Raw genomic sequence first — 11,214 nt, forward strand, 5'->3', positions numbered from 1 at the left:
AAATTATTGCCTTGATTTTTAGCACTATATCACATTTCTGTGAATATATGTTGCACGTTTTTGTAATATTATATTACATTTAGGAGTCAATACACTGGAATATAAAAATAAAATGAGTGAGCTGTACACTAATGATATCCTGACACAATAAACTAAAATGAACCACAAATTCACATATGCAAGTGTAAAAAAAACATATAAGGTGCTATGAATCGATATCCGTAACATAAAAGTACACAAGTCCCAAATGATAAGATGGGACTTATCATGTACTTTTCTGTTATGGACATCAATTCATAGCACCTTGTATGTATTTTTTGTACACTTGCATTTGTGAATTTGTGGTTAATTTTTGTTATTGTGTCAGGATATCATTTGTGTACACTAATTTTTTAACATTTTTTTATTTTTCTGGTATTCAGGAAGAGAGTAGCAGAAGTACATTTCATCCATTTATTTATTTATTTCATTTTACTTATACATATATTTATATATTAGTTCACATTATATGTTGGGTGTAGCGCAGGTATTTATTTTTATTTCTAAATACACTAGAATATAATACGTTATCGTATGTATAACATTATCTGAGTGCACAGGTGCTGCAAATATATCAATTTGTGCTGAGATTTCAGGAAAATGAAAATCCCTAACTTTGCTCACCTATACTTACAGTTGCAAGAAAAAGTATGTGAGTTTTGCATGAATTGGGCATAAAATGTGCTCTGAACGTCATCTAAGTCACAACAATAGAAGAACACAGTCTGCTGAACATAATACTACACAAACATTAGATGTTGCCATTGTTTAATTGCACATAACATGTAAACATTCACAGTGCAGGGAGGAAAAAGTATGTGAACCTTTGGACTTAATAACTGGTTGACCCTACTTTGGCAGCAATAACCTCAACCAAACGTTTCCTGTAGTTGCAGATCAGACCTGCACAAGGATCTGGAGTAATTTTGGACCACTCCTCTTCACAAAACTGTTTCAGTGTAGCAATATTCTTGGGATGTCTGGTGTGAATCGCTCTCTTAAGGTCATGCCACAGCATTTCAATCGGGTTGAGGTCAGGACTCTAACTGCGCCACTCCAGAAGGCATATTCTGTGCTGTTGCAGCCATTGTTTTGTTGAATTACTTGTATGCTTTGGGTCATTGTCCTGTTGCATCACCCATCCTCTGCGGAGCTTCAGTTGGCGGACAGATGGTTGTACGTTTTCATGCAAAATGTCTTGATAAACTCTGGAATTCATTTTCCCATCAATGACAACAATCCGTCCATGAGGCAGCAAAGCAGCCCCAAACCATGATGCTCCCTCCGCCATGTTTTACAGTGGGGATGAGGTTTTGATGTTGGTGTGCTGTGCCTTTTTTTCTCCACACATAGTGTTGTGTGTTCTTCCCAAACAACTCAATCTTGGTTTCATCTGTCCACAGTATATTTTGCCAGTAGTGCTGTGGAACATCCAGGTGCTCTTTTGCAAACTTCAAACGTGCTGCAATATTCTTTTTGGACAGCAATGGCTTCATCCGTGGTGTCCTCCCAAGTACTCCATTCTTGTTTAATGTTTTCCTTATTGTAGATGTGTCAACAAAAATTTTAGCATGTGCCAGAGATTTCTGTAGGTCTTTAGCTGACACTCTGGGATTCTTCTTTACCTCATGAAGCATTCTGCGCTGTGCTCTTGCAGTCATTTTTACAGGACAACCACGCCTAGGAAGAGTAGCAACAGTGCTAAACTTTCTCCATTTGTAGACAGTCTGTCTTACCGTGGACACATGAACATCAAGGCTTTTGGAGATACTTTTGTAACCCTTTCCAGCTTCATGCAAGTCAACAATTCTTGATCGTAGGTCTTCTGAGAGCTCTTTTCTGCGAGGCATGGTTCACATCAGACAGTGCTTCTTGAAACCAGTAAACCCAAAACAGGTGTTTGTTTTTTAAGGGCAGGACAGCTGTCAGCAACACATCCAATATCATCACACTGATTGGAGTCAAGGTTGGCTCACTCCTGGCTCCAATTAGCTCTGGGAGAAGTCGCTAAGCTAGGGCCTCACATACTTTTTCCTCCCTGCACTGTGAATGTTTACATGTTATGTGCAATTAAACCATGGCAACATCTAATGTTTGTGTAGTATTATGTTCAGCAGACTGTGTTCTTCTATTGTTGTGACTTAGATGACTTTCAGAGCACATTTTATGCCCAATTCATGCAAACCTCCACGTAATCCCAAGGGGTTCACATACTTTTTCTTGCAACTGTATGTGGGCCATATACATGGAAATTGGTAGACATTTTTATATGTATACAAATATGACCCTGGAAAAAAGAGTATATCCCCTGCTGAATGGCACTCTATTGATGAAAATCCTCTGCTGAAGCCTGTGCAAAAAAATCTGACTCTTCAAAGATTATGAAACTTGTATCCCACGCAGGAAAAACTGACACTTTTGAGTGTCATGGTCAGGGATCAGGCTCGGAGACCAATAGCTATAACAGGTGAGAGGCTACCACCGAGCAGCAAGATAGGTATACAAGGGGGTCACTCTGGCAGATGATGTGGCCTCACCTGAGGTTCGGGGTCTAAGCAGTATTCACCAGAGCTCCTGATGGTGGAGATGGGTTTTGCTGTGTGTTAGTACTTGGCTGTGGTTCTCAGGATCACCCCACCAAAAGGTGAGCAAGCCAGGATCCATTAGCGGATGTTGAAGGTAGGAATCAAGCAGAAGTATAGTCAGGAAACAAGCCAAAGTGGTTGCAGGTTGGGATCAAACAGATGCATTGTCTAGGAACAATGCAAAGGTCAGTAATGATTGGTATCAAAGATACAGACAGTAGCAGAAATGAGAAGAGCGAGATATTGGCTGGAGAGAGCACAATATTCTGGCAAACAGGAAGATCAAAGTCATGGCCTAAGAAGGAAGTTCATAGAAAGAGGTTTAAGAGAAACAAGACACAAGGCGAGGCTGTATAAAAGATCAGGCAGCGAGCTGCCCAGCTTCTCAGGTGGCTCAGCAAGATGGGTTACTTCCAGACACACCAGAGGTTTCCGGTTCATCTGGGTCTTGACACCTTGTGAAACTCCTGTATCGCTCTCAGGAACCAGTGGTTTCTCCTGGTCACTCCAGTGTCACTACAGCAGAAGCTCAAACAGGACCATACTCAAATTTTCCTGAGCAATGTAAAGCTTCCTAAATTGGCCATTCTAACATAATATCTGTATGAGCATGGAGCAAAATCCTTATTGAGCATATGGATTTTCAGGCTTCTTTATACTCAGTTGAAGCCAATTATCATGACTCAACATTAAGAAAGACTTTATGGAGAAAAAAAACTACTAGAAAGGGCAACACTGTATTCCTGGCTCATTTAAAAAGAATGCAAAAGATGTTGAGATATCTCAGGAAGCCATGAAAATATCTGTTCATGTTTGAAAACTTACAAAAGCTTTTGAGCTCAAGAAGTTCTGCATGGGCAGGTTAGAATTCTTCAAAATCCAGTGGAAAACCAGGTAAACAACTATAGAAAATGTTTTGTTTCACTCATTGAAGATAAAGGTGCCACATCCAGCCTTTCACATTTTGTACTTCTAATTGTGAATGTCATGTCTTCACCAAGGTAAGGACATTAAAATAGCATTTTTTATTTTATTTATACAGCATTTTTATACTGCTAGAACCGACAGTGGCATATTTATTTTAATGTCATACAGTAGCAAAAACAGAGAAATCTGAAATCAAATAACAATGTATGACCAACACTTTTTTATAACATATTGCAAATACCTTTGTACATTATTTTGTAAGTATCTCCAGTTATTTTAACATCTTTGTAAGGTTCTTGAAATAACAAAACTACATAGGGAGTAGAAAACATGCACTTAAATTACATAACTGCTTTCTCTGTGACTGTTTCTGAATTTCTTTCTCCCTATTCCCCCATTCTCTTGGCAAAGTCATGCTGCTAGTCCCAAATGTAATAGTACAGTTATTTTCGATCTTTCACTGTCTTGAAAGAAAACAAGAGCATCAATGAAGGCAATCAGAAAAAGAGTGCAGTTTTTATACATAAGAAAAAGTTGCATTTACTTTTTGCAGCATAATTCTTCTTCCATATAGCATGTGATTACTACCTTGTTCACACTTTTTCAGTAAAACAGTGGTAATCTGTCCTGATCACAGTACTGCACTACTGGGCAGAGCCATCATAATAGCACCATGGGCCCCTGGGAAAAGTAATGCACTGAGGCCCCTACCAGGGAGATGGCAGCCTGCAAAAAGTGGGTTTGTCTAAATTATGCTAAATACCGAGTGTGGCCTTTTAGTCTAAAAACAACAAAATAATCTGTAAACGAGATATCAACTACGAACACTACTTGTGTCTTACCATGGTAAAAAGCTTATCTCTCTTAAAGCCAGCTTTTATCAGCATGGAAATAACGCTGGAAAACTATTAGCATCTCAGGTAAAAGATAAAAACCATAAACATAGAATACCATATATTATTCACCCACTCACAAAAAAATGTTTGTATAATCCGCAAGATATTACGGACATCTTTAGTGCTTACTATGGAACCTTATACAATCTGCCAAATGACATCCAAACTTCACAACCTAGAGTAGGAGACATCAAAAAATTCCTAGAGTCTATAGATCTACCATCTTTTTCCTCGTCTCAACTTTCCTCTCTAAAGCAACCCATTACCATACCAGAAGCAGAATCCACCATACAATCCATACCAGATAATAAATCACCCGGCCCAGATGGGCTCTCAACAAAATATTGCTGCCTTCTTTTTACTGAATTAAGTCCAAATGTAGTGGATTGTGATAGACAGTCCACGTTTTATTAGATGATCAGTAAAATGACAATTTTATAGTCTTGCTACTGTCTGTATCTTGCTCTTTAAATTCCTTACTCTCTTAAGTAAACAATCAGATATAGGGTGACGGAACAATGATGATAATTAAGATGGCGCCTTCATCCGGAGTCTCACCCTTGGTGACTCATTAGGAGAAAAGTATCTTTTAATGTAAACAACCCCCATAAAAGGGAATGAGTCTCTTTGGGGACAATGATTGGAAGATATCAACACGGATGGACGAACACGCAGAAACCCAGTGGACTTTTCACCCAATCAATGTATATGCTTTGCCTGCATCATAAGCCCTATAAATGATACTGTTAGTTCCTCAATAAAACAGAATTTTAGGAAGTTGGCAAACTGCGAAGTGTCAGTGTCTTACTTCCACGTGCACGTATTCTCATATTAATTTGGCTCACTGGTAGATCACGGTAAATGGTCTGTAAGTGACCGAGTCCAAGACATTTGTCGCCCAGCGTGGGGCCCGGGTTCTGAACACCGGCTCAGCCCGACCCAGAGTGGATGAGGGGGACCGTGGAGCATTCCAGACGCGGAGACTGATCACCTCCAAAAGCGGTAAGTGAATTTTTATGTCTAATAATTCCTTACCTGCGTAGTCTGGAATTGCTCAGCGGGACTACTCACCCGTCTGGCTGTCCGTTGATCAGCAAAGTGACAGGTATACTTGCCCGGGGCTCCTTTGAACCCACCTGTCAGTGTAACGTCATCTACCAGTGTGATATGTCTTGTCTTTTGTGTTGTCTGTGTGTACCAGTGTGATTGGTTGGGTTGTTGTTGATGCGCCTGTGAGGGAGGGGAGAATTACGGCAAAATATTCCTCGTCAGGAGTGGACAGGATACACTCTGATTTGAGAGAGGGTGCCGGGCACTCGCAGTCGTGGTGATGGTGACTGTCGAGGGGAAACTCGTAGTCGCAGTAATGGCGACACGGGGGAAAAAACCACAGCCAGGGATTGGCTTGTGGGGGAAAAAGAAAACTAAAAAAAAAAAAAAAACATTTTACTCCCGACAGGCGTGTCTGAAATACTATGTCATGATCACACTGTGTATGTGGATTAATGTTTGGTGTACACCACGAAAGTGTGGGGATTGGTGAAAGCTCCTGATATATTGGTTTACAGGGTTAATGTACATTATTCTCAGTGTAGCTGACAAATAGGGAAGTTACTGGAGGAAAAGCAGGGGGCAAGGTGCTGCGCGGGTTTCGCTTACACTGTCTCATGGCACAGCACTTTCAGAACAGAGTGACGGCTTTGGGGACCACCTTAGGGTCCCCGGGAGGGAAGTAAAACAAAATGGGACAGAAACTTATAAAGCCAGAGAACAGTTCGTTTGCTTGTGAACTGGTGGAGGAGAGAGAGGGACCAGAGTATGTAAAAAAGTTGAGAAAGCTGTGTAAAGAGAAGAGAAAGAGGGCTTCTAATGAAGCATGACATGTTAAAGACAGCAGAAACTTGGTTTAATGTGGCCCGCGCCCTACATCAGGAGGGGTGGGTGGAGCAAAAACTGAATCAGATCAGGAAAGGAGATGCGCCCGGCAAGGCGCCGCCCCCCTATGATGATGGCCCGTCCTGGAGGTGCGAGGCATGTGGAAATAAAGGAAGGCCCCACCCCGAGAGTCCAGATTTTTGCATACCGTGTAGTCAGAACCTCCGGATATGTAAGCGGTGTTCAGTTAAGAATCCGGGGTGGGAGGAGATTTGCAAGGGATGTGACCGGACGCTGACTATGCAACATCCGATGCTTCCAACTCAGTCACCTCCATTTCCGCCTCCGGCCCCGCCCCTTCCGCTTCCGCCCTCTTCAAAGATGGCGGCGCCCAGTGAGGCCACCGGAAGCCATGTTGACTCTGGGCTTAGTACACCGATACACCATACACACCTCATACCAGCTACCACCTTGTGCCCAGTGCTTACTGTCTCTGGCTCCCAACCACCTTCGGCCCTCCACACACCCCTGATGCCTGTAGCACCACCACCAAAACAAACAGAGGGTTCAGACCAAGTTGAACTGAAGACACCCACAGAATGGCAGGGCTGGAATTTTACAGATGTGGTAACCCCTACCTCTCTGCCAGACAGAAGAGGATGGGCTCAAGAAAAGACAGTGGCTGCGGCAGTCCGCCAGGGTACCCGAGAGGATGATGCTGTTTCCATTCGTTCCCAACAGAATGATCCGTTCTCAGAAGGCCATGGTCCAGAAAGCAAACCACTCGTTCAACTTCCCCCAACCACACAACCCCAACGTCAAAAATTATCTATGTATGAGTCTGGAATGGGAGCAGACTCAGCACCTCATCCCTTTTCTTCCACTTACCACAATCCTGTCTATCGCCCCCAAGGATCTGAAGAAGACCATCCCCGCCCGGTGCCCAACCTACCTGATGCTCCTATCATGTATGTGGCCTTCACTCCATCCCAAGCCTCCGCACTAGTCACAACTCTCCCGGACCCGGAGAAACACCCGATGCCTTTTTACCGGCGCATAGCCCAGATCCACAAGACCTATTCCACAGCCTGGAGGGATTTGGTCAGTCTGTGTGAGATCAAGGCTGGGGATGCATATTGGCCTATAATGGAAAAGGATCTCACCAGAGTAAAGCCAAATGAGGACACCACTTATGCCTCGGGAATTTCTTTCTGTGACCAGTTGCAGCAGTGGGCCAGAGAGAGACTGGCGGACCAGGCAACCACATTGCAGGACATTACCCAAGACAAGACTGAGTTGGTGGAAAAGTTCCATACCAGACTAACACAGGTGTTTACAGACCTGGGATTCAGTGTCCATAACAAGGTACATACTCAAATGCTGGCCTCTGCATTTGTATCAGGACTAAAGGAGTCTGTTCGCAAGGGTTTGATCACTGCCCGTCCAGAGTACCGTACCCTCCACCTGGATATACTGCTATTGGTGGCAAAAGGTCTAGAGACCGCCCAGGTGGCCCGGAAGCCGACACCACTCATGTTGTCGGCTGGAGAGCAGGTCTCCAGAAGAAACCCACTTATTTGCTTCAACTGTGGAAAACCAGGACATTTCAGAAGGGAATGCAGAGCTCCCAGACGTTCACGACGACCCAATGACTACAACTCAGGGTGGGAAGAGTCTGCAATGCCACCACCTCCACCGCTTCCAGGACCCCCACGCACAGGTCCTACCCAAGAACATCTAAACCTTCTCCAATAGGACAGGGGCAAACCTGTGTCCACTCCCCTTATGACAGTTTCTTCTCACGGATATTGTGCTAGTGGGCCCCTAGCAAAGGTCACTGTCCCCATCGAGGGACATCCTACACAATTCTTAGTGGACACAGGTGCAGCCAGAAGCGTTTTGCGGAGAGAAGATTTACCCAATGAAACATACCTCTCAAACATTGATGTTTCCTGCGTTGGAGTAGACGGCTGCCCACAACGCAGTTGGCTTACAAAACCTCTACATATCGGCACCTTACCCAATCTTCTGTCTCGTTTTGTGGTGTCAAATACTTGCCCGTTGAATCTGCTGGGAGCTGATGTCTTGTCCAGGTTGCAAGCAACTATATCCTACCAACCAGATGGCACCATTCAGCTCTCCACCCCCTTGGGAGAGGAAGACACCTCGGCTCTATGTTCATTACCACTGATGATGTCTCTACAGGAAGTTTCAGGCCACCCCTTGCCAGACCATGTAGAACAGGCCTTACAGGAGCTGCCACTCACTCTTTGGTCCACCGGCCCTGAGGATATTGGCCATCTGAAAGTTGCTCCAGTGTTAGTCCAGCTTAAGCCTGGAGCACCATTGCCACGGAAGCCTCAATATCCTCTGAAGCAAGCCCAGATGGACGCCATCTCCAAACAAGTCAATATACTTCTGGAAAATGGGGCATTAATTCCCTGTGTGTCCCCATGCAATACACCCCTTTTCCCAGTGAAGAAAAAAACTCCAAAAGGTGAGCCCACCAAATATCGCATGGTTCAAGATCTGAGAGCAGTCAATGAGGCAACTATTTTGGAAACCCCCATTGTACCAAACCCCCACACCCTGCTTGCAGGGGTACCTCCCACAGCCCAAGTGTTCACAGTTATTGACTTGGCCAATGCCTTCTTCAGTGTTCCGCTGGACCCCTCTTGCATGTATCTCTTCGCCTTTACCCATGCTGGCCGACAGTATACCTGGAGAGTTATGCCCCAAGGGGCCCAAAATTCGCCAAGCCAATTTACAAAGGCCATGACATCTATCCTCAGCACCTGGCAACAGTCACACCCGGAAGTCATAGTGCTCCAATATGTGGATGACTTGCTCCTATGTGCCACCAACCATTCTGAAGGAAAAATCGCCTCTCTGAGCCTCCTCCACCACTTGGCTGAACAGGGCTGCAAGGTTTCTAAGGACAAGTTACAGTGGTGCCAAACTTCTGTCATTTTCTTGGGACATTGCATTTCCCAAGCCACTCGTCACCTCACACCGGATAGAGTACGGGCTATCCAGAATGTCCCAATACCTCAGGGACCAAAAACCCTGCATGCTTTTCTAGGGTTGGTTTCCTATTGTCGTTCCTGGATCCCAGAAGCTTCCGTCTTGATGCAGTCCCTTTATGATGCCCTGAAATCTGAACCCTTTTCCCTGACAGAAGAAGCTGTACTTGATTTCCATCGCCTGAAAAAAGCCATCTCCACTGCACCTGCATTAGGTCTACCAGATTATGATGAGCCCTTCAAGCTTTTTGTGGCTGAGAGACAGGGTCATGCAACAGGAGTTCTGGCACAACGCCATGGGGGTCGCCTCCGGCCTCTGGGTTTTTACTCCTGCAGGCTAGACCCGGTTGCACGAGGTGGTCCCTCCTGTCTGAGGGCTGTTTTTGCTGCTCATCTTCTTCTGGATAAAACGGCAGATTTGGTCTTAGGACATCCACTCACACTTCTGGCCCCCCATGACATTACCGCAATACTGAACCAAACCCAACCAAAACATCTATCTGCCGCCAGGCATCTGCGACTGCAAGGCTCCCTTCTTTTACCTGATCATGTCACCCTGGTCAGATGCACCCAGATAAACCCTGCAACTCTTCTCCCTCTTCCAGGGGGGGGGGTAGACGAAGCAGAAGAAGACACCAAAGACGTGGCACCAGAGGATGTGGTACATGACTGTTTGGAACTTATGCAGGCAGAAACTACACACCTACCAACAGTCCATGATACGCCCCTATCAAATCCTGACTTAATACTTTTTGTGGATGGATCCCGCTTTGCAGATAATGCTGGCACCTACCACACTGGATATGCTGTGACTACCGACACAATGGTACTGCAAGCTAGACCTCTTCCACCTTTTATGTCTGCACAAGAGGCTGAACTAAGGGCCCTCACCAAAGCCTGTGAATTAACAAAAGGAAAGACAGCTAACATTTACACGGACTCCAGATATGCACTGGGGGTTGCACTTGATTTTGGCCTAATCTGGAAAATGAGGGGCTTTCTCACGGCAGCTGGGACTCCTGTAAAGCATGGAAAGGCGATCAACCACCTTATGGAAGCACTTTTACTACCAGCCCAAGTGGCCATACTGAAGGTGAAGGCCCACGGTAAATTGACCACTATGGAAGCAAAAGGAAATCATCTGGCAGACATGGCTGCTAAGCAAGCTGCGGTCAGGGAGCAGGAAGAGGATGAAGAGATGTGCAGTGAGGTGATGCCTGTGCTAATTCATCAGCCCAAGGACAACCAACTCCAGGAAGCCCAGTATAATGCTTCAGAAGAAGAAAGGAAGGAATGGATGCAGAAAGGAGCAGTTGAGGACAAAGGATTGTGGGTGGTGGGGAAGAAGGTTTTACTTCCCAGATCCTTATATCCGGCAACAGTGCAGTGGGCACATGGAGCGTCACACCTGTCCAAGATGCTAATGAACTCTTTGATCAGTAAATACTATGTGGCACCCGGAATTACGGCTTACACAGACAGATTCTGTAAGTCTTGTGTTGTATGTGCCAAGTGCAATCCTGGAAGACCTGAGAAACCTCCAAGCGAGCATCTGGCCAGGGCACTATATCCATTTCAGAGGATCCAGATAGATCATATCCAGATGCCAAAAAGTGGACGATTTGAATATGCCCTAGTGGTGGTGGATATGTTCTCAGGATGGCCAGAGGCATTCGCAGTAACCAACCAGACGGCAAGAACCACTGCCAAGAAGCTGCTCACGGAGATAGTCTGCAGATACGGAGTGCCCGAGGTGGTTGAAAGCGATCAGGGACCGGCTTTTACTGCCAATGTCACGAAAGAGATCTGGGGGGCTCTGGGGGTCACACTTGCGTTTCACACACCCTATCATCCCCAGAGTAGTGGGAA

At 45.1% G+C, this 11,214-nt stretch overlaps 1 protein-coding gene across 4 annotated transcripts in view; it reads left to right on the forward strand.

The window, feature by feature from the left end:
- The window catches only part of DHRSX (dehydrogenase/reductase X-linked), a 615,232-nt gene that overhangs the window by 294,364 nt on the left and 309,654 nt on the right, over positions 1 to 11,214 (forward strand). The gene's annotated exons all lie outside the window — the stretch shown is intronic.

Source organism: Staurois parvus, unplaced genomic scaffold (genome assembly GCF_062004578.1).
Source record: "Staurois parvus isolate SC_StPar_1 unplaced genomic scaffold, SC_StPar_1.0 ptg000324l, whole genome shotgun sequence".
Taxonomy (NCBI): domain Eukaryota; kingdom Metazoa; phylum Chordata; class Amphibia; order Anura; family Ranidae; genus Staurois; species Staurois parvus.